The 22,017-nt window shown below is 34.4% G+C and overlaps 1 pseudogene; it reads left to right on the top strand.

Moving 5' to 3' along the window:
- The first annotated feature begins 5,234 nt into the window (after nucleotides 1–5,234).
- LOC116472200 (26S proteasome regulatory subunit 4-like) lies at nucleotides 5,235–6,597 on the top strand (annotated as a pseudogene).
- The last annotated feature ends 15,420 nt before the right edge of the window (nucleotides 6,598–22,017 follow it).

Here is a 22,017-nt window from a genome sequence, read left to right as displayed (position 1 = left end):
ATATTTTATGTTAATGATATTAGCTACATTATGTGGACATTATTTGCCTGGTATTTATCTAATTTTCACTATAATTCTAAGAATAGAATTTGTGTGTGTTTACATTTTAAAGATGATTAGAGAAGATAATTAATTTCCCCAAAGTTCTGTAGTTATTCCCGCATTCAAAAATGTTTGTTGAGTACTTCCTTGGTGCTGGGACTTCTGATTAGTAATGGGATTTCAGTGATGAAAAAAACAAATGTTTTCCTTGTTTTCATGGAGTTTATAATCTACTTGGGGAAACAGATTTGAAACTAGTATACCAAAATTAAATAAAATGATTCCATATTTGTGTAAGATCTAGCAATGAAAACAAAGAAAATTATGAGAAAAAGCATAACATTGGTAGGGATATGGAAAATCCCTAAGGGTGGACAAGAAATTATTCCAAAGAGTAAACATATAGTATAGAGCCTAAAAGGTGAAAAGTAGCATGCCATGTGAACTTTAGAGACAAAAAATATTCAGTGCAAAGGGATCTACACATTTATAAAATGTATGCTTTTATAAAATGTACACATTTCCTGATACAAGATGGTATTTGATAACATAGGAAATGGGAGATTAATATGGCTGAAGCATAGTAAAAATAGGCAGAGAAGTAACACTGGATCTAGAGCTAGAGCTAAATTGTGCAGGGCTTGTGGTCAATGACATTTTGTTAGGATACAGTCAAAATTAAGAATATATGCTAAATATAAAGGGAAGTCACTAAAGGGTTTAAAGACAGGTCCTGAAATAATTCAATAAAGGTATCGAGGATATGATTTCTATTGTTCGGAGGATAGATTTGGAGACGGGAAAGAGTAAGGCTGAAAGCTAAGTAGTGGATTGTAGATATTATGGGAGCGTGAATTATAGTGATGAGTCATTCACTGCAGGCTAGCACTCGGGCTTATATATATATTCCTTTCCATGAGAGCCCTAATTTTGATTATTTAATGTGAAACACTTATGCAAAATTAGGACAGCATAAGGAAAAGTAAGTTAATCCTTTTTATAATAGCATTAGTGGTAGCCTAGACCAAGATTTATAACCCAGCAAATGTTCTATTTGGTGAACACTCTGTTTTTTCTTGAAAAGATGTACATTTCCCTTTTAATTTGGTTCAGTTTTCCATACATACCAATTTTTTCGGTTGCTAACGTCTTTGATATTTTTGTTGCTAACGTATTTGTTTTTTTGTCTATTCTTTTTTTTTAAGCATTTATCAAGAAAATTATTTTCCCAAGATTCTCACTTGGGTAGCTGACTCATGATAAATTTTATCGTTATGCAATTGCTGGTCCCAGTATTAACCCTTCCTAACAAAGGAGGCCCTCATCTTTATTCAAGGTCCCAATCATAATCCCTATCTTTTCTTAATAAAAACATAAAAGTTTTACACACATATACATAACACAAAATATATTTATGTATTATATGTTCTCTATATAATAATATGTGCAAATATATTTAAATATTTTTTATTATATATTGTTTTATTGCCCTGCTGACAGTAAATATTATTATTTGTGTGAAAAACATCCCCATTCCCTTTTATTTTTTAAGAATAAGTTTTGCTCAACATAATATTTTAAATTGGCTGTTCATTTATTCAGTATCTTATACATGTCTTGACAGGGTCTAATGGCTCCATTGTTGCTATTAAGAAATCAGGTATCAGTCCTTTACCATTTCAATATTATCTTTTTTTTCTGGATGCGTTTATTTTTTTTTCTGTTTCTTTTTTTCATTTTGCTATTCAGGTATAAATTTTAAAAAGTTAATACAGTTTCTCAAAACAGTGGATTGGTGTCTTTTATTAGTTTTGGATAATTGTCTATAACATCTCTTTAGCTACTGTTTCTACACTTTTCTCTTTTTCCTATTCTTTTGAAATTTTGTCTAAATATACTGTATCTTCTATTATCTGTCACATATTCTTTCTCCTTGGAGTTTCCATTTTGTCTTTTCACTTATTTGTAAACATTTTAATTCTCTCTTTACTTTGCCTAACCTTTATTTAATGCTACAATTGATTGTTAATTTTAGCTTTTATATGTTTTTCAGGTATATAATTTTTCCTTTTCTTAAATTAACTATGTCAATTTTATACTTTCGTGTTTCCTGCTAACATTCTCAAGCTTGACTTTTGTTTTGTTGAACACAGTAAACATAGTTGATTTATAGTCTGGTGTTCTTGTAAGGCTAATTATATTTTTATTCTTTCTGCTGTATTCACTCATGTTTTCTTGTCTTCTTAAATACCTGGTTGTACAATCACTTATTTTACACCTTAGGTTGGATATCTTTGAAAAAACGAATCACTATTTTCTCCTCTACCTTTGTCAAACCTATTTCCACAAGTCATCTTCACTTTATTACATAAATAATCCACCTATTAGATTGCTAAAGCAAGTATGTTAGATGTCTTCCTTTTCTCTCTTTTTCCTCATCCCATAAATCTATTAAAATTAAAAATTAACTGTTTATTTTTACATCTAATAAAAGTATATAAAATATGCTCACAACTTGTCCGTACTATTATCTCTGATTTAGTCATAATTCAATCAGGAAAATAATTTAATATCAAAAATTAGGCATGCAAATAAACCTTTGAAATCAGAGAAACAAAGATAAAAATTAGATGTATACTGAGCTAGTGTGCTCAAATATACTGCTAAAATAGATGCCAGAGCCCAGGCTGAAGAGAGATACCATAGACTCTGAGGAGGCGACATTAATTTTGTACTGCTGCTGATAAATCTTGGTCTAGGCTACCACTAATGCTATTATAAAAAGGATTAACTTACTTTTCCTTATGCTGTCCTAATTTTGCATAAGTGTTTCACATTAAATAATCAAAATTAGAGCTCTCATGGAAAGCAATATATATATAAGCCTGAGTGCTAGCCTGCAGTGAATGACTCATCACTATAATTCAGGCTCCCATAATATCTACAATCCACTACTTAGCTTTCAATCTTACTCTTCCTCATCTCCAAATCTATCCTCCGAACAACAGAAATCATATCCTCGATACCTTTATTGAATTATTTCAGGACCTGTCTTCAAACCCTTTAGTGACTTCCCTTTATATTTAGCATATATTCTTAATTTTGACCGTATCCTAACAAAATGTCATTGACCACAAGCCCTGCACAATTTAGCTCTAGCTCTAGATCCAGTGTTATTTCTCTGCCTATTTTTACTATGCTTCAGCCATATTAATCTCCCATTTCCTATGTTATCAAATACCATCTTGTATCAGGAAATGTGTACATTTTATAAAAGCGTACATTTTATAAATGTGTAGATCCCTTTGCACTGAATATTTTTTGTCTCTAAAATTCACATGGCATGCTACTTTTCTCCTTTTAGGATCTATATTAAAGAACAAAATTTAAAGGACTGAAAGTATATAGTTAATGTTCATTGGCCACATTAAATTTACACTAGCAATTAATAAATAAAAGATAAATGGAAATATCTTAAATATTTGGAAATTAAGAATATAAACTAAACAATTCATGGACTAAAATAAGTGAAAATGCAACTAAAATATTTTGAACTAAATTTAATAACAATGCAGTATATAAAAAGAGCTTGTGAAATACAATTGAAGATATGCTTACAAAGAAACCTATAACCTTCAATATATTAGAAAACGTTTTAATAACTTTAAAATTAAATTGTAAACATCTTTTCAGAGTCAGAAATAGAATTGCACTCTAAGCAAAAGGAAATAAGATGGATGGAAATGATAAACAGAAGTCAATATATTAACAAATACGAAAAATCTAATAAAGAAAATTAATGAGTTGTATATTTAAAGACTATTAAACTTGACACATTCCTCTCAAGATTGATCAAAACTAAAAGAAAAGAGAGATACAAGAAAAGAATGAGGAATATATACTATCACAGATGGAAAAGGAAGTATTAATATATATCTTATAGATATTAAATAATTTACAATTTTAGATAACATATCCAAATTTCTGGGCAAAAACATTTAAAGAAGACATCTGAATGGTTACAGAACAAGATATAAAAGAAAATGAATAAATAATGTATAATCTTCTGTTGATGTAAACTGTAGACCTACTTGATTTACCAGTGAATTCTTCCAAACGTTTGTGAAGAACTCATACCAAAGTAACATAAACTCTTATACAAAACATAAAAAGAAGAAACACTTTCAAACTAATTTTATGAGTCCAGGATAATCTTGATACCAAAATCTAACAAAGACATTAAGAAAAAGAAAATGGTCAGAGGAATCTCTCTGATGACTACAATACTAGCATAATAACCTAATGACATACTTAAAAAAGCTAATATATTGTGACAAAGTTAAATTTATTCCAGGAATGCAAGGTTGGCTTAACAGTTTAAAAATAGAATTTGCCATATTAGTAAGAAGTATTTATAGCAAAGTAAGTATAACATAAAACCTCATTAATCTGATCAATTATTTCTACAAAAATTCTATAACAAATATTTTACTATTTTCCAATTATCAGTTTTATGTATGCCAATTAACACTTTCAATATTTTACTGATGGTCTTACTTTACAAGCCACCAATAAATGACCAGTTTTTCAATTAGATAACTAGATAGGTAAATGATATAAGAAATTGAAGAAGAAAACAAAAATAAAACTGTATTACAGGGAAGAACATACTCAAAGATACATATTTATTTTAAAGTGAGGGAAGAACTCAAAATTAGCACAAAAATGTGAACTATTCAACAGTCTTTATATAGTATCACTTCATCATTTGTAAATGAGTGATGTTAGGGTCTCATATTACAGAAGAAAATATATTCTATATGGATTAGATATTTAACAGTTTAAAAAAGCTATTGTAACTGTGATGAAGAAAATGTAACTAAATATTATTTTGAGAAGATTATTCAGGTAAAGTGATGATGATTTCTGCCTTACTTATGATTATTAAAAGAGAAAACAGTCTAAATACCCCAAAGGAGTGAATATAATATTTTTATACAATACTTTGTGAGATGCAAAATACATTTTTGAAATTTATTAAATGCCAAGTTAAGATATTATAAATGAAATACAGAAATGTATGTGTAAGTATCATAGATGTGTATACAGCTTTAAGGGTATCTATCAGGATGCTTTTAGTGATTATCATCGACTGTTCTATTTCCTTTAAAAATGTCTGGGGCCAAGGCAAGATGGGTCAAAGTCGGAGTGGTGGTCATGGTCCCAGAGGTCAAGAAGAATGATAAGGACAAGAAAAAGAAATACGAACCTCCTGTACCAACTATAGTGGGGCAAAAGAAGAAAACAGAGACCAGATGCTGCCAGCAAACTGCCACTGGTGACAACTCACACTCAGTACTGGTTAAAATTATTCCAGTTAGAAAGAATTAAAGACTACCTTCTCATGGAGAAAGAATTCATTATAAATCAGGAACAAATAAAGCCATCAGAAGAAAAGCAAGAGGCAGAAAGATCAAAAGTGGATGACCTGAGGGGGACCCTGATGTCAGTAGGAATGTTGGAAGAGATCACTCATGACAACTATGCCATCGTGTCCACATCTATGGGCTCAGAACACTACACCAGCATTCTTTCATTTGTAGACAAGGACCTGCTGGAACCTGGCTTGGTCCTGCTCAACCACAAGGTGCATTCCATGATAGGGGTGCTGATGGATGACACGGATCCCCTGGTCACAGTGATGAAGGTGGAAAAGGCCCCCCAGGAGACCTATGCCAATATTGGAGGATTGGACAACCAAATTCAGGAAATTAAGGAATCTGGAATCTGTGGAGCTTCCTCTCACCTATTCTGAATACTATGAAGAGATGGATATAAAGCCTCCTCAAGGGGGTCATTTTCTATGGTCCACTGGGCGCAGGTAAAACCTTGTTAGTCAAAGCAGTAGCAAACCAAACCCCAGCCACTTTCTTGAGAGTGGTTGGCTCTGAACTTATTCAGAAGTACCTAGGTGATCAGCTCAAACCCATGCTGGAATTGTTTCGAGTTGCTGAAGAACATGCACCATTCATCATGTTTATTGATGAAACTGATGCCATTGGTTCAAAAAGATATAACTCAAATTCTGGTGGTGAGAGAGAAATTCAGTGAACAATGTTGAAACTGTTGAACCAGTTGGATGGATTTGATTCTAGGGGAGATGTGAAAGCTATCATGGCCACAAGCCAAATAGAAACTTTGGATCCAGCATTTATCAGACCAGGCTGCATTGACAGGAAGATGGAGGTCCCCCTGCCCAGTGAAAAGAATGAGAAGCACATCATTCAGATTCACACTAGCAGGATGAGGGTGGCCGATGATGTAACCCTGCATGACTTGATCATGGCTAAAGATGACCTCTCTGGTGATGACATCAAGGCAATCTGTACAAAAGCTGATCTGAAGGCCTTAAGAGAACTTAGAATAAAAGTAACAAATGAAGACTTCAAAAAATCGAAAGAAAATGTTCTTTATAAGAAACAGGAAGGGGATCTATTTCTAGTGAACCACACAGCTGCCATCAGGAAAATGGTTGGGAGATTTCCTGTCCCCTGAAAGGGATGAGTTTGGGGGAGTTCCCCAGGCGAATCCCTGTTCCCATTGATTTTTCTTAGCAAAACATCCTGTGTGTCTTTCGGAGTATGATGTGTAAGTGCCCATTGGGCAGCCTTTGTCCGTTTGTCACTGTGCAGCACTCTGCTTCCCAATAAAGCGTGCTCCTTCACACACAAAGTCTGTATTTTCTAGCTATTCTTTAATGAATTTGTAGTACCTTTCTGTACAATTAAAGCATAATTTAAGTAATGTTTTTGGGTATTTTTAAAATCTATCTCTTTAAAAAGATTTGCAACAAAACACCACTGCCTCTAATATACTTCCTCACCACAGCCTACTCCCAGGACACAATACACTTCAAAATTTATTCTATGCTATTTGTATTGATTTATGAATATATAAGTAACACAAATATATATGTAATTTTCAATTCTGGATTCTTTGAAATATCACCATTATACAATGGTAACATTTTTGAAATGAATACAGAATCTAACAATGCTCTCTATGTGAGCAGGTACATAGTTCACTTCTTTAAATCTCAGTATGAAAAATGTCATTATTATGTACAATAAATATTTAAGATTTATATAATTGAGACTATTATTATTCAGACATAAAATATCTGTCAAATATATACTTTATATACTCAGTTTTTCCTGAAGATAAAAATATACTTTAAGTTTTTCTGTGTCATTCCTACATACCTCTTATTAAATGTTTTCAAACGTGCTGACAAAATTACAGAATCTTAATATTCCTCAGTATATCAGGTAGTCTATCACTTTCCTTTTATTTTTTTCATTCTCTTCCTTCTTGACCCTCACCCTACCTTATTACCTTATGCTTCTCTTACACCTGGAGTATTAAATCATTCTGTTTCAATCTAGTCTCATTGCTTTCCAAGCTAGCAGGAATTCCAAGAGGGTCACTCATAGCCTTTTTAAAAAAGGTATTATGTCTGAAACTACTTTTATGTTAACCTCATATTTTGATAGCTTGTTTACAGAAATTTATATTGAAATTTCTTACTGTCAATGTTTCTTTGTTATCTAGCTTACAAGTTTAAGTTGAGAAAGCTGACATTGTCTTAGTCTGTTTTGTGATTTTATAATGGAATACTACAGACTGGGTAATTTAGAAAGAACAGAAATCACTTTCTCGTAGTTCAGAAGGCGGGGGAGTCTAAGATCAAGGTGCCAGTATCTGAAGTCTGGTAAGATCTAAGTCTCTGCTTCCACGATGGTACCTTGAACAATGCATCCTCTGGAATGGGAGACACTTTCTTCTTCACATGACTGAAGAGCAGAAGAGTGGGAACCTACTCCCCTAGGCCCTTTCTATAGCAGCATTAATCCATTCACAAGGGCAGAGCCCCCACGACTTAAACACCTCCCATTAGGCCTCACTTCCCAATACTATTGCATTAGGGATTGAGTTTCCAACACACACATTTTGAAGGACACATACATTTTGAAGGACACATTCCGACTATAGCAGCTATAATTCAGATTCTTACCCCTTTAACCCTCTTATGCATGGCCTGCTTTTTCTTTGTAAGAGGAGCATGAAAGTTTCATCATTCTCTATATTTGATTCCTCTGTTTTCAGTACAATGCCTCTCTCTTGTCATTCATTGCCCCTAGTGTCAAGTATCCTATAATAAATTTATCCAGAAAAACAAATGTCTTTTCTCTTGTTTGAGTACCCAGTGAGTAATCACCTGGCTTCCTAGGATAAGGAGGGAACAATATTATCGTAATGGACATGTTTTTAATCCTGTTCCTCATATCTACTGAGGGAAACATTGTGGATCGACCACCTAATCTCATCACACCCTCCTGCTAGGGTTCTCTATATGACTTAGACTCAGTGGAATTCTATGGTCTGTTCTCTAGATTCGTAAGTACGAAGTAGCAGTTGTGGCATGATTACAAAATGCAATATGAATACCTTCTTGATTTCATAACTCCACAGCCACTTCAGAAGTAATCTCTTTAGAGTTTCTGGTCTGTATTACTCTTTTCATCTTTCAGGAGGGCCAGTCCAGAAGCTAATCTACCAGCTCTTTCAATAGTGTAAAATAACTAATTTCCTACATTAAATCCTTTCTTGCCTAAAATGCCTCGTTCTGTAAAAGGAACCCTACTTGATCCCCTTACTCATTTATGTTCCAGAGAGTCTAGTGTTTTCAACTCTTAAACTCTTTCAGAGATCAATGGCTTAAATCTGCATGGCTCCTGTTGGTGCCTAACTCTCGCATGTTCTTCGGTTTCACTTATTTTTGCTTTTTCTCTTTCCATCTTCTAAAAATTTGCTGGTATTAATTATCTCCTGACTTCTCCCCATTTTTTCTATTCTTTGGGTTTATAACCTTTTTTATTTGTTAAATATTTTCTGAGGGGAATAGGGGAGTTTGAGGAAAAATTAGAAATATACTTTTTCATCTAGTCTAAAATTTTTAATAATGTTTATTCATAAATTGATTTGATAAGAAATCAAACAATTAATGGGAAAGGACCAAAACAAGAAAGTTTGCTTTATATATATGAATTGTATGCTGAATTCTTGCGTACAATCCTATGGCATTGCATTATAGCAAAACTAGAAAACTCAATAGTCAAAGAGCAGGAAACATGAAAAAGAGTTCGTAACAGATATAGGAAGTGGTGACAAGTAGAGTCTAAGTAGAAACAGTCCAACCTGGCACAGGAAGGGCTAAAATATGCAGTACTTCTAATATTTAATTTTAGTTATCTTGTTTTGCCATTTTTCTATGCCATATCTTTTCATGATAATTTAAGGAATGAAGAAGAAAGTATAGTTTATGAGTGGAATGAATTGGAGTAGAGATGAGTTGCCATATAAGGAATTAAAAAGAGAGCAAACATTTTGAGGCAATAAAAACAGGAGGGACATTTATGCTTATTCCTCTCCAGTTCATCATATATTCAGGGAACTAAGAAATATTGGGAAAGGAACCGGCTTGCCTAAGTAGTTGGAATGGTGATTTAAGCTATTTTGTTTGTATAATTTTAAAATTTCCAATGACCCTCACATTGTCAAAACTAGTATATTTCAATGAAGTGACAAATTTAGTTCTGGCATAAATTTCTAATCTGGGAAAGAGACTTTGGAGACTATGCTACCCAGCAATCTTACATTTCGGAAAGATATATATCTATACCACCCAAGATTGTGGATCTCTACTCTTAACAATTAGATATGTGACAACCTCCTTCAAGAGTTATTTATCATTCTGACAGTCAAGAAGTCTATTTTAAGACTTTTTTTTCTGGCATGAGAAAATAGTGTTATGTGGTAAAAAGAGTTGTGGGCCTTGTTCTCAACAAAACTGGATTCAGATTTCATCTACTTAGTTCCCAAGACCATTTGTAAAGTTTGCTGAACTACTCTTAGTCTCACCACACATCAATAAATGGACATCAATATCACCTACCTTGCATATATGTTGTGAGACGTAATGTATATTAAGGATATATTTCAGAGTGTGGTATACAGCAAGATTCAATCAATAGTTCTTTTTACTGTTATTTAAAATGTAATTAAAAGTGCCTAAGTTAAGTGGATCACTGGATATCAAAGTCTGTATTCCTAATATGTCCATAGCCAACAAAGTGAGTTAAGGAGTGAAAAGTATCTAGAGAAGGGAATTCTGTATAGTGTGAAAGTACATTGAACTGAAACAGAAAAGACGTGAACTCCAGCCCCAATTTTATGCAGTAAAACCAATTTTGTGCACCTCTACAGACAAGTTACCTCTCTGGTAGCAGCTATCTAGCCAGAGTAACAAAGAAACACAACCAGACAAAAACAGACAGGAGATTTGGGTTACAAGATCATTAAGGTCCCTCCTTGTTCTAAGACATGAATTTTCCTTATTTTTAAAGGCTGACATCATATCAAAGAAAGCAAGGCTTTCAAGATAGCAGTAGAAGGTTCTGGGACCTCTTTCTTACAAGAACAGCAGTCGAGTATATTTTTAGAAGAGAAAAGATGACTCTAGGAACATAAATGCCTGAGTAAGTGTATTGAATTTTCTTTCACTCTGCTTTCAAATAACAGTGGTCCCAGTTTAACAGTTGTATAGGTGTTTTTAAACAATTCATCTCTATCTCATTTTAATTAAACATGCACTCTCTCCAGTCCCCCACTTGTAAAAACGTAGTTTGCAATTTGACAGGATGATATTATAGTATTGAGCAATATGTGAATTGGTTTAAAAGTAACCAGAGTTGAAGCATACATCAATCACCACAAGTGCAAACGCAGGTCACTAAAGCTGTCAATTTCAATCAGCTCTGTAATTAAATACATCACCAATATGGATTTTGTGTAAGAATGTCACTTGTTCTTCAGATGTCTGCTATGAGGACAAATCACACTTCAGTGTCTCTGCACAGGCATTCCAAATATAGTATTTTTAAAAGCAGAGCATCTTCATCCATCTTTCTATGATTCGTTAAATAAAAATGCATTTACTAATGTGTAGTCTAAAAGCTATGTTTTTAAATATATATATAAACTGCTTTCCATTTAATTAAAATGTTGCAATATCTTAGTTGGCATTTTAAACTTATCTTTAACACCTTCAGTGGCATTTGTTATGAAATAAATAGATAATGAATAATAATCACCTTTTAAAAGGCTGAACAATTTGTAATTATGGAATTTGTAATTAGAGAGTCTTTATTATATGTTCAAAAAGCAGAAAATGCTTTTGGTTATGAAGAAATAAATTATTCATTTCTATTTCAGCATGAGAACAAAACTATTTCACATTTAGAAAAATCTTTTTTTAATAGCCATAAAGTGTCATCTCCTTCTATTACACTTAGCACTACATGGGAAAAGACTGCAACAGAGCTGTATTACCAAATATATATTGTCTGCCATTTGATTTAATCTTCAAATAAGCTCCAGGAAGCAGGTCCCTGGACAGTTAATCTTTAGTTTTGTAGCCCATGCACATTTTCAATAAGGTTACTGGGGAATTAGGCCCAGTAGGGAGAGGAAAAGCATATTGTCTTATTCTACAGGCAGCTGTTGTGAGCTCTGTTAGCAAATTACAACTTCCCTAATTATTAAATACTTTATTAGAAGAATCCCTGTCATTACATCAGTGCTTTTCAAATAAAGTCATTGTAAATCTTTGGCATAGAGATTCAACCATTTTTAAATTAATTTTTTATTTGAAATTGACACATAATAATAGCACATATTTATGGGGTACAAGGTGAGGTTTCAGTGCACGTATACATAGTAAAATGATCAAATCAGGGTAATTACCACATCCACCACTTTAAAGATATATCATTTTTTAGTGGTGACGACATTAAAAATCTTCTCTTCTAGCTGCCTTGAAATATACACTACATTGTTATTAGCTATAGTCACCCTGCTGTATAATAGAACACCAAAATGTATTCTTCCTATAAAAATAGGCAGAATACCTGAATAGATATTTCTTAAAGGAAGACATGCAAATGACCAGCAGATACCCGAAAATGTTCAACATCACTAATCATCATAGAAATGCAAATCAATATCACAATATCACCTCACCCCAGCTGGAATGGTTATAATCAAAAAGACAAAAAATAAAAAATGCTGGTGAAGATGTGGAGAAAAGGGAACTCTTTTATACTGTTGGTTGGAATGTAAATTAGTACAGTCATTATGAGAAACAGTAGAAAGATTCCTCAAAAAATTAAAAATAGAACTGCCATATGATCCAGCAATCTCATTACTGGGTATACAACCAAAGGAAACGAAATCAGTGTGTGAAAGAGACATCTGCACACCCATGTTTATTGCAGCACTATTCACAACAGCCAAGATATGGAATCAACCTAAATGCCTGTCTACAGATGAATGGATAAAGAAAATGGCATATGCATACAGTAAACCAAAAAGTGTCTGAGGATTATTTTGCCGAGGTTAAGGACTATGGCCTGTGACATAGCCTCAGGAGGTCTTGGAAACATGTGCCCAAGATGATTGGGTTACAGCTTAATTTTATACATTTGAGGAAAAGAGAAGCTGCAGCCAAAGATATAAATCTATACATGAAAGGTATACATTTGTTTGGCCTAGAAAGGCGAGACACCTGGAAATGGGGGCTTCCAGGTCATAGGTGGATTGAAAGATTTCTTGACTGGCAATTGATTGAAAGAGTTAAGAACTGCTTGAAGAGTTCAATTCAGCCTGAGTTAAGGTAAGGTTGCGATCGGGGGTAGGGTGTAGAAACCAAGGTACTTGTTATGTAGAGGCAGCCTCTAGGTAGCAGACTTCAGAGAGAATGGATGTGAAAGTATTTAGCCCTTAAAATGTGTCAAACTATCTGGAAAAGATCCCATAAGGGATGGAGATTCTCCACAGAATGTAAATTTCCGCCAAAAGAGATAGCTTTTCAGGGGCATTTCAAAACACATCAAAGAAACATATTTGGGGGTAAAATACACTGATTTCCTTCAGAGCTCACTATCTGACATGTGATGCTATACCAGAGTCTGACTGGAATTCGGTATCTTATTGCTACAAATATTCTGTTTGGTCAGTCTTAAGATATCTGTTTTAATGTTAATGCTGGTTAATTTTGTCTATTCTCCAAAGGGAGGAGAGTATAATGAGACATGTCCAATCCCTACTCCTTCCCCACCGCCCAGTTTTTCAGGTTTCTTTGCAGACACCTTTGGCGGAGAGGGGGATCCATTCAGTTGCTTGGGGGCTTAGAATTTTACTTTTGGTTTACAACACAAACACACACACACATGCACACTCGAAAAGTCAGACACAATGAAATCCTACCATTTGCAACAACATGCATAAACTTGGAGGATATTATGTTAAGTGAAATAAGCCAGGCACAGAAAGACGAACATCTCACGATCTCACTCATGCGTGAAATGTTAAAAAGTTTATTTCACCTGTAATCCCAGCACTTTGAGAGGCCGAGGCAGGCAGATCACCTGAGGTCAGGAGTTCAAGACCAGCCTGACCAACATGGCGAAACCCTGTCTCTACTAAAAATACAAAAATTAGCCAGGCATGGTGGTGGGTGCCTGTAATCCCAACTATTTGGGAGCCTGTGGCAGGACAATCACTTGAACCTGGCAGGCAGAGGTTGCAGTGAGCCGAGATCGCGCCATTGCTCTCCAGCCTGGGTGACGGAGCGAGACTGCGTCTCAAAAAAAGGTGATTTCATAGAAGTAGAGACCAAAATAGTGGTTATTGGAAGTTGGGAAGGGGAGAGAGGAGAAGGAAGCAAATAATCGGTCAATGGTTTCAAGTGTATTTGTCTAAACTTCCCCTGGCTAATACTATATCCCATATAATGTTTCTCATCATAGATATTATCATAAAATTAAGCCCAGTTATATAACTTGAAACCTTAAAGGGCAGATACAACAATTAAGGCCTTAATAACAATAATGATGATCAAAATAAAATACTTAGGGAATGGATATGTTAGTTAGCCTGATTTGATCATCCACAATGTATATGTTTTCAAACATCACAAATATTTATCAATTAATAATAAAATAATACTTTAAAAAACTTTGGAAAAGGTGTTACATAAATAAAAATTGATAGCAACCGTTTATTTTAGATTGTGTTGTCCTTATTAATAATGCATGCCAAGAATTTTCCAAGCATCTTTTAGATTTTCTTACTTAAAAAATGACATCAAAACCTAACAAATTGTTTGATAAACTTAATACATGAATCATCTGAAAAAAATCATAAAATGAAATATCACTCTGAATGCCATCTAGAAAAAGAAAATGAAATAGATGGAGTAACATAAACCAAGGGGACATTAACCACAAGTTGCCGACTTGAGTCTTTTTGGAATTTTCTTTTCTGTTTTTCCTTGTGGTCAGCAGTAGCATGCAACAACTCAGAAGCAATTTTCAGTGAATTATTGTACCTACTCAGTTTGATTTGGGGCAATCTTTACAAGCTAAGGCCTGCTTATATAACCCTCCAAGCTGACTTCAGACAGCCCTTAAACAGCACAAGAATACTCTCATTTAATTTGTTTTAGTACCTCAGATCTTCATGTTTAGCTTTATCTATTGTTCTTAAAAAGTATGAGGACCAAGAAATCATTTTTTTTCTGACAAAATACTAAATAAATGGGAGAAAATATAAAATAGAGTTTTAAAAATAAAAAAAGTGAAACCAATAAAAATTTGCATTAGTTCTTAGAGATAGTTGGCCTGTTGGTTCTGAGAAGGATTTTTTTACCTCTCTTCTGAAACTAAAATACAGCCACTTGCCCAATGCTGTCTTGTGAGCTTTCTCCATGTTTTTAGTTAAACACTTCTTATACAACCCCAACTGCTATTTTAATTAGTTTACCAATTTCCTTAAGTCTTCTGTTTCATATTTTTCAACATTGTACACAACAGTGTTCATCCCATCCTCTGCTTCACAGAAAAACAAACAAGTAAATAATAAATTTCAACAGGAAGAAAAGTTGACCCTAAAAATTTCAACATCCATGCTCCCTTTTAGTTTTCATGGAAGAATTCACTATCTCATGTCTGAAAGTTTACATTTCTGCCTTGACCTCACTCCATCATATAAATAGCTCACTTACTCTTACACTATACCTTTGTCCCTTCCTCTTATCTGATTCTTTTTTTTTTTCATATGAAGAATGTCTAGTTTCTTCTTTATTTAAACTTAAAATGACCTCTCAACCCTATGTTACTCTTACATTTAAAAATTTTCCCTCCGGAGGTTGCAGTGAGCCAAGATCGCGCCATTGCACTCCAGCCCGGGGACAAGAGCAAGAACTCATCTCAAAAAAAGAAAAAAAAATTCCCTCTTTTGTTAATAGATAAAATACAATTCCTAGCAGTGGACACACATGTAATACACATCTTTATCTCTCATTCTTTCCTCTACTTTCTGTAGAGTAGCTTCTGCCACTATCCTTCTTTTGTCAGACAGTAATCAACTTCTGATGGTTAAAGTCAATGGTAATTTTTAGGTAATATATTACCGAATAATACATTACTTCCTCTTTCATTTGGTATTATTGACTTTTTCTCTCCCTTCTGGGAAGTAACTCTCCTTTCCTTGTAGTAAGACATTTTCAGGTTACCTACCTGCCGAGTAGTAGTGACCCTAGGATTTGGTCTTATTCTCTTACTCATGGGTACCTGGATCACTCCAAATTCTATATATTTACCTTACTTTTGAGGTACCATCAAGTTCATTTTGGATGTCCTATTTTATTTCCATACTCTTTCCCTAATTGGCTCCTACCCAATTTAATATTTGCTAGTCTTTAAGGAAGTTCACTAAATTGCCTGTGAGAGGGCTGTGAGAAGTCAAACTTGATTTTTTATTTTTATCTCACGCAATTAGTTATACACATCCTATAAGTTCTGTATTTTTAGCATTTTCTAAGGTGGCTTCCCCTTCTCAAGATCCGTGTGTGATGCCTTCATTCATTTTTTGTAATTCCTGTATCATTATTCCAGCCCTCTCTTAATGTTTCCCTTACTCTCCTATTTATTCATTTTTAGCCATTTTTCATACTACTGTGACAGTGATCTTTATTTATATTTGTAAATGTCAAATCTAAGTAAGGCTTTCTTTTACAAATAATCTTTTACTGACTTTTGTCTACCTTCGATAAAATAATGATCGTCCCTCTTTTTCTCTAAACTTGAATTTTTCTATTAATCCTCACACATTCTAAATTCTATCAGTATTATTTATGTTACTCAAATATTACCATACTTTATGTTGTTTCCTGATGTTTATCATTTAGCTCAGTCTTTAAAAAGCTTGAGATTGACTTAAAATACTCCCTCCCCCATTCATCTCTGTCTGTCATCTCCATCTCTGTTTCTTTTTTTTTGCCTCAGTTCATCCAGATGCCAAACCAAACTCAAGAGTGTTGAAATAAGTTTTTACTTCATGTATTGTCTGTACATCAACACCACCTTTTCAATTTTCAGATAATTCTGTATTTTCTAATTAATTTCTTTACCTTTCCATTAGAGACTGCTAGCTCCTTGAAAGTTGGGGTCTTTAATCTTGGCTGTTCACTGCAAGCACAACTTCTGGCACAAAATAGGCATTTATTAAATGACTGGTGGAATAAATAAATAAATGACTTTAGCTGCTAAACCCCTAAACAATCAATAACACACAGGAAAAATATCTGTTGTCATTTAAAGAAAGACATGTGTCTTTATAGAATATCAGAGTAGTCCTACTATGCTTAATTCTCAAATGTAACTAGAAAGAATATGAGAGTTTCTAAATGATAAAACCATTAATTTAAAGTTATAAGGGGGTATTTTCTACGGAATAATTTAGAATTGAATTATGTCAATTACTCTGAGAAATAAATCGTCACTTCTAGATTGCTCCTTATTCTTTGGGAGTAATTAAATGTTCTGGTTAATGGTGAGGCTCTGGTGTCAGACAGTCTGAGGTTCAAATCTCATCTCTGCAGCTTACTAGCTGTGTGATTTGGACAATATATTTAATTTCTCTGGACTTCAATTTTACATCTGTAATCTGGAAACATGCTGTTCGCCTTTAAAGATTAAATGAGATAATATATATTCAGTACTTAGGATATTTCCTGGTATAAAATTAGAACTCCATATACAGTGGGAACAGGTTTCACCTCTCAGTTGCAAGTATACAATGTGCCTCACTTATATCTGCTAAGATAACACTTCTCTGAGCTCCTGTTTACCCAGCTAACAAAAACTTTCATTTCAAACGTTTGCTAGGGAGACTTAGCCCACCATAAGATAGTGCAAGATCTTTGAGGGTCATGGACTTTCTAGAATATTCAAGGTAGACGTCTCCAGCTGTCATTTCACGGTGGACACTGCTGATGCTCTTGTTTTCCAATTTCTGTGAACATTTTAGAGGTTGACTCTGCTTCTTTAGTGTCAAGCTTGGGTGGGAGGCTTTCACTGAGGCTGGACATTATGAAGGAATGTACAGCTTCCATAAGAGCATCGTGCACACATTCCCAACAGACTGCAAGAAAAAGTAAGTCACGGAGTGTGACACTCAAGACACCGTCAGCCATAGCCTCTTCCCTCTAGTTCAAGATTAGCTTCCATATACTCACCCAATATCACCTAAGACTAAACAGGGAAATAATCTTTCACATGAAACATGGGACCTTGAGGGGTAAACCCAGCAGATACAAATTATGCTTTCCTCTCTTTCCTTAGTAGGGAAGAGGTGTGCAAATACAATTCAATGCCAGCATTAAAGAAACTGGGTTTTGTTTTGTTTTTGCTTTTAAGGTTCTATGTTCCCGTGGCAGTTACAGGATGGCTGGCTATATATTAAAATGATTAAAATTATTTCTTACAAAATTATTTTTTCTTTATTTTATTATTATTATACTTTAAGTTTTAGGGTACATGTGCACAATGTGCAGGTTTGTTACATATGTATACATGTGCCATGTTGGTGTGCTGCACCCATTAACTCGTCATTTAGCATCAGGTATATCTCCTAATGCTGTCCCTCCCCCCTCCCCCCACCCCACAACAGTTCCCAGAGTGTGATGTTCACCTTCCTGTGTCCATGTGTTCTCATTGTTCAGTTCCCACCTATGAGTGAGAACATGCGGTGTGGGGTTTTTTGTCCTTGCAATAGTTTGCTGAGAATGATGATTTCCAGTTTCATCCATGTCCCTACAAAGGACATGAACTCATCCTTTTTTATGGCTGCATACTATTCCATGGTGTATATGTGCCACATTTTCTTAATCCAGTCTATCGTTGTTGGACATTTGGGTTGGTTCCAAGTCTTTGCTATTGTGAATAGTGCCGCAATAAACATACGTGTGCATGTGTCTTTGTAGCAGCATGATTTATAGTCCTTTGTGTATATACCAGTAATGGGATGGCTGGGTCAAATGATATTTCTAGTTCTAGATCCCTGAGAAATCGCCACACTGACTTCCACAATGGTTGAATTAGTTTACAGTCCCACCAACAGTGTAAAAGTGTTCCTATTTCTCCACATCCTCTCCAGCACCTGTTGTTTCCTGACTTTTTAATGATCGCCATTCTAACTGGTGTGAGATGGTATCTCATTGTGGTTTTGATTTGCATTTCTCTGATCTTTGACAAACCTGACAAAAATAAGCGATAGGGAAAGGATTCCCTATTTAATAAATGGTCCTGGGAAAACTGGCTAGCCATATGTAGAAAGCTGAAACTGGATCCCTTCCTTACACCTTATACAAAAATTAATTCAAGATGGATTAAAGACTTATATGTTAGACCTAAAACCATAAAAACCCTAGAAGAAAACCTAGGCATTACCATTCAGGACATAGGCATAGGCAAGAACTTCACGTCTAAAACACCAAAAGCAATGGCAACAAAAGCCAAAAATGACAAATGGGATCTAATTAAACTAAAGAGCTTCTGCACAGCAAAAGAGACTACCATCAGAGTGAACAGGCAACCTACAAAATGGGAGAAAATTTTCGCAACCTACTCATCTGACAAAGGGCTAATATCCAGAATCTACAATGAACTCAAACAAATTTACAAGAAGAAAACAAACAACCCCATCAAAAAGTGGGCGAAGGACATGAACAGACACTTCTCAAAAGAAGACATTTATGCAGCCAAAAAACACATGAAAAAATGCTCATCATCATTTTTTCTTAATAATAGACAAGTGGGCCAGGCATAGTGGCTCATGCCTGTAATCCCAGCACTTTGGGAGGCCGAGGCAGGCAGATCACGAGGTCAGGAGATGGAGACCATCCTGGCTAACATAGTGAAACCCCGTCTCCACTAAAAAATACAAAAAATTAGCCAGGCATGGTGGCTGGCGCCTGTAGTCCCAGCTACTGGGGAGGCTGAGGCAGGAGAATGGCGTGAACCCCGGGCAGCAGAGGTTGCAGTGAGCAGAGATCGCGCCACTCCAGCCTGGGTGACAGAGTGAGACTCCGTCTCAGAAAAATAAATAAATATAAATAAATAAATAATAGACAAGTGATAGCATGTGTTCTTATTAATGTCAATGATAGTAAAACAAATAGTATCCAAATCTGCTTGAGAGTATACACAAATATTAAATAAAAGCTGGAGGTCTAGTGTAAAAACAAATTTTATACCTAATATATTCAAGGCAGATACGGCATGATTATTTTACTTTTTATTCATCCATCTATTTTCTAGTTTCTTACAATAGTAGCTCTTTGTGAAAACTAATCAACCTTTAGAAATGGTTTCAATCATTTGGTAAAATACCATGAAACAACAATAGCTACTTGTCACTAGAAAGTATAACGTATGGCAAAATTAAAATTAAATTGTACATTACATGGTGGAAATCAACATAGGGTGGGTCCAACATATAAAAATTTTTCTGTTAATAAATAGCTTATATTTCTTATATGTGTATATATATGTATATATATATATGGATAAATACATGTACATATATAGATATATCATAGGTGCCAATAAAATAGTATACTGAGGTTCCAGGATATTTAAAAAATAAAGATAAGATTAATAATTGCTTAAAATAAATCTAACACGAGATCTTAAATGCCAAGTGCAACTAAAAATACATTATTTTATCTCCTAACAATGCTAAATAAATGCAGTACAATCATGACGGTGGTATTTTTTTTAATTAAGATAAAAAATTAAAAATTATGGACACTGAATAATAGATCTGCTATCACTTATGACTTTTAAAATTAATTTAAAAATCTGAAAGAAAATAGGTTTGAAAGCTTTATAAATTCTTAGAAAAAAATTACAGGATAACAGATTAGAAGATTTCAGGAACAGTACTATATTTTACCTATTGTGAATTTAGAATAAACCTTGTTAAAATATTATTTATAGATAATATATAATAGCTTGTTTAAAAAAAAAATTGTTTGCTTCTAAAGGTCTATGCTCCCTTGCGAGTTACTGGCTGGCTAGCTGTGGATTAAAATGATCAAGTTGTCTACTGGGACAAGAAGAAGGCCTTGGGCAACCACTCACCTTACGATGTAAAACCTGCTCTTACAAAATTAAACACAGAATGAGTTGCATTGAACTCTGCTCACTTTTGCTTTGTTTCTTTTATCTTATCTATTTGGAACTCAAGGAGCAATACTGTATTGAAGCATTAAGGTTGATTTTATTTGTGATTTGAAGAATATCCATATTACAGATTATTAAATTATGGCAATCTAACCTTGAAAGCACCTCGATCCGCTGTAAGAGCAACACTTCATCACCTGTTTTGATTCATTAATGTATCATTTAACTTGGTATGACACATGTTCAGCAGTTATAATTACATTATGGTCTTCCTATTACATCAGCTCTGCTCCAAGTTTCTGTCACCACTAGTCCAATTTTCAACATAGAGCAATCCACTGCTCTCTTTCCTTATTAGTGTCATCTTTAATGTAGCAGAGAGGCTGAACCATTACTTGGCACTGAGAGTTTAACAGCAATTAACCCCTGCTCTATCCCCAGGGAGAAGTACATCAGCAACTTGCCAAAACACTGTAAACAAGCTGGCCAAGATCAATGTGCAACCACGCTGGCTGCAGAGCACCTATTGTATTAATTTAGGACTGATATATGGGGATAAAAGGAGGAAATGGTTTGCATGAAATTAACCTGAGTCACTCCTCTACTCAAAATTGGAAATATTTATTCCCAGAGATAGATATAGAATAAAAAAAAGTAAGTAAAAGAAAGCCATGCTTGTAGTTAGCAAATACTGAATATTTATTCAGCTTTATTGCCATAAGAAAATAATTATTGAATTGATTATTTCACCAGATGTTTTTTAAAGGTGGAAAATAAAATGCATAAACAATGTATTCACGGAATGTAAAGGTCAACTTCAGATAGCAAATAACAAAACAAACTCAATTTTGAGATATTTCTTAGTTGTTCTAATTTGCAATTGACTAGCAATGGGAGCCACACATGGTCATCCATAAATTTCGGCGTTAGAAAATTCTCAGCAAGATGCAGTCAGTAGTTCTGAGAGTTGATGCTGCAAACTTTAAAAGCATGCAGAGACAGTACTGAGAGCAGAATGTGTGCTCTGATACTTTCCAGACACATTCTGTCTTAATTTGTAACTGCAGAAAGCCTCAGTACAAAGCTGGATACTTTGATACAGCCCACCCTATGCAAAGTGGAAGAAGCATAATGTAGAGAGGATGAGCAGCTGCTATAGATGTAAGGAATATAAAACTATTTGAGGATCATATCTGGACCTAGGCCAAAGATTTAGCTTGCTACCTCATTTGAGATGAGAAAGAGAGAGAGAGGAAAGAGAGAGGGAGGGAGGGAGGAAGGAAGGAAGGAAGGAAGGAAGGAAGGAAGGAAGGAAGGAAGGAAGGAA

Source organism: Hylobates moloch, unplaced genomic scaffold (genome assembly GCF_009828535.3).
Source record: "Hylobates moloch isolate HMO894 unplaced genomic scaffold, HMol_V3 SCAFFOLD_8, whole genome shotgun sequence".
Lineage (NCBI taxonomy): Eukaryota > Metazoa > Chordata > Mammalia > Primates > Hylobatidae > Hylobates > Hylobates moloch.
Note: the sequence above shows the minus strand (reverse complement) of the source record. Positions and strands in the feature narration are given on the sequence as shown.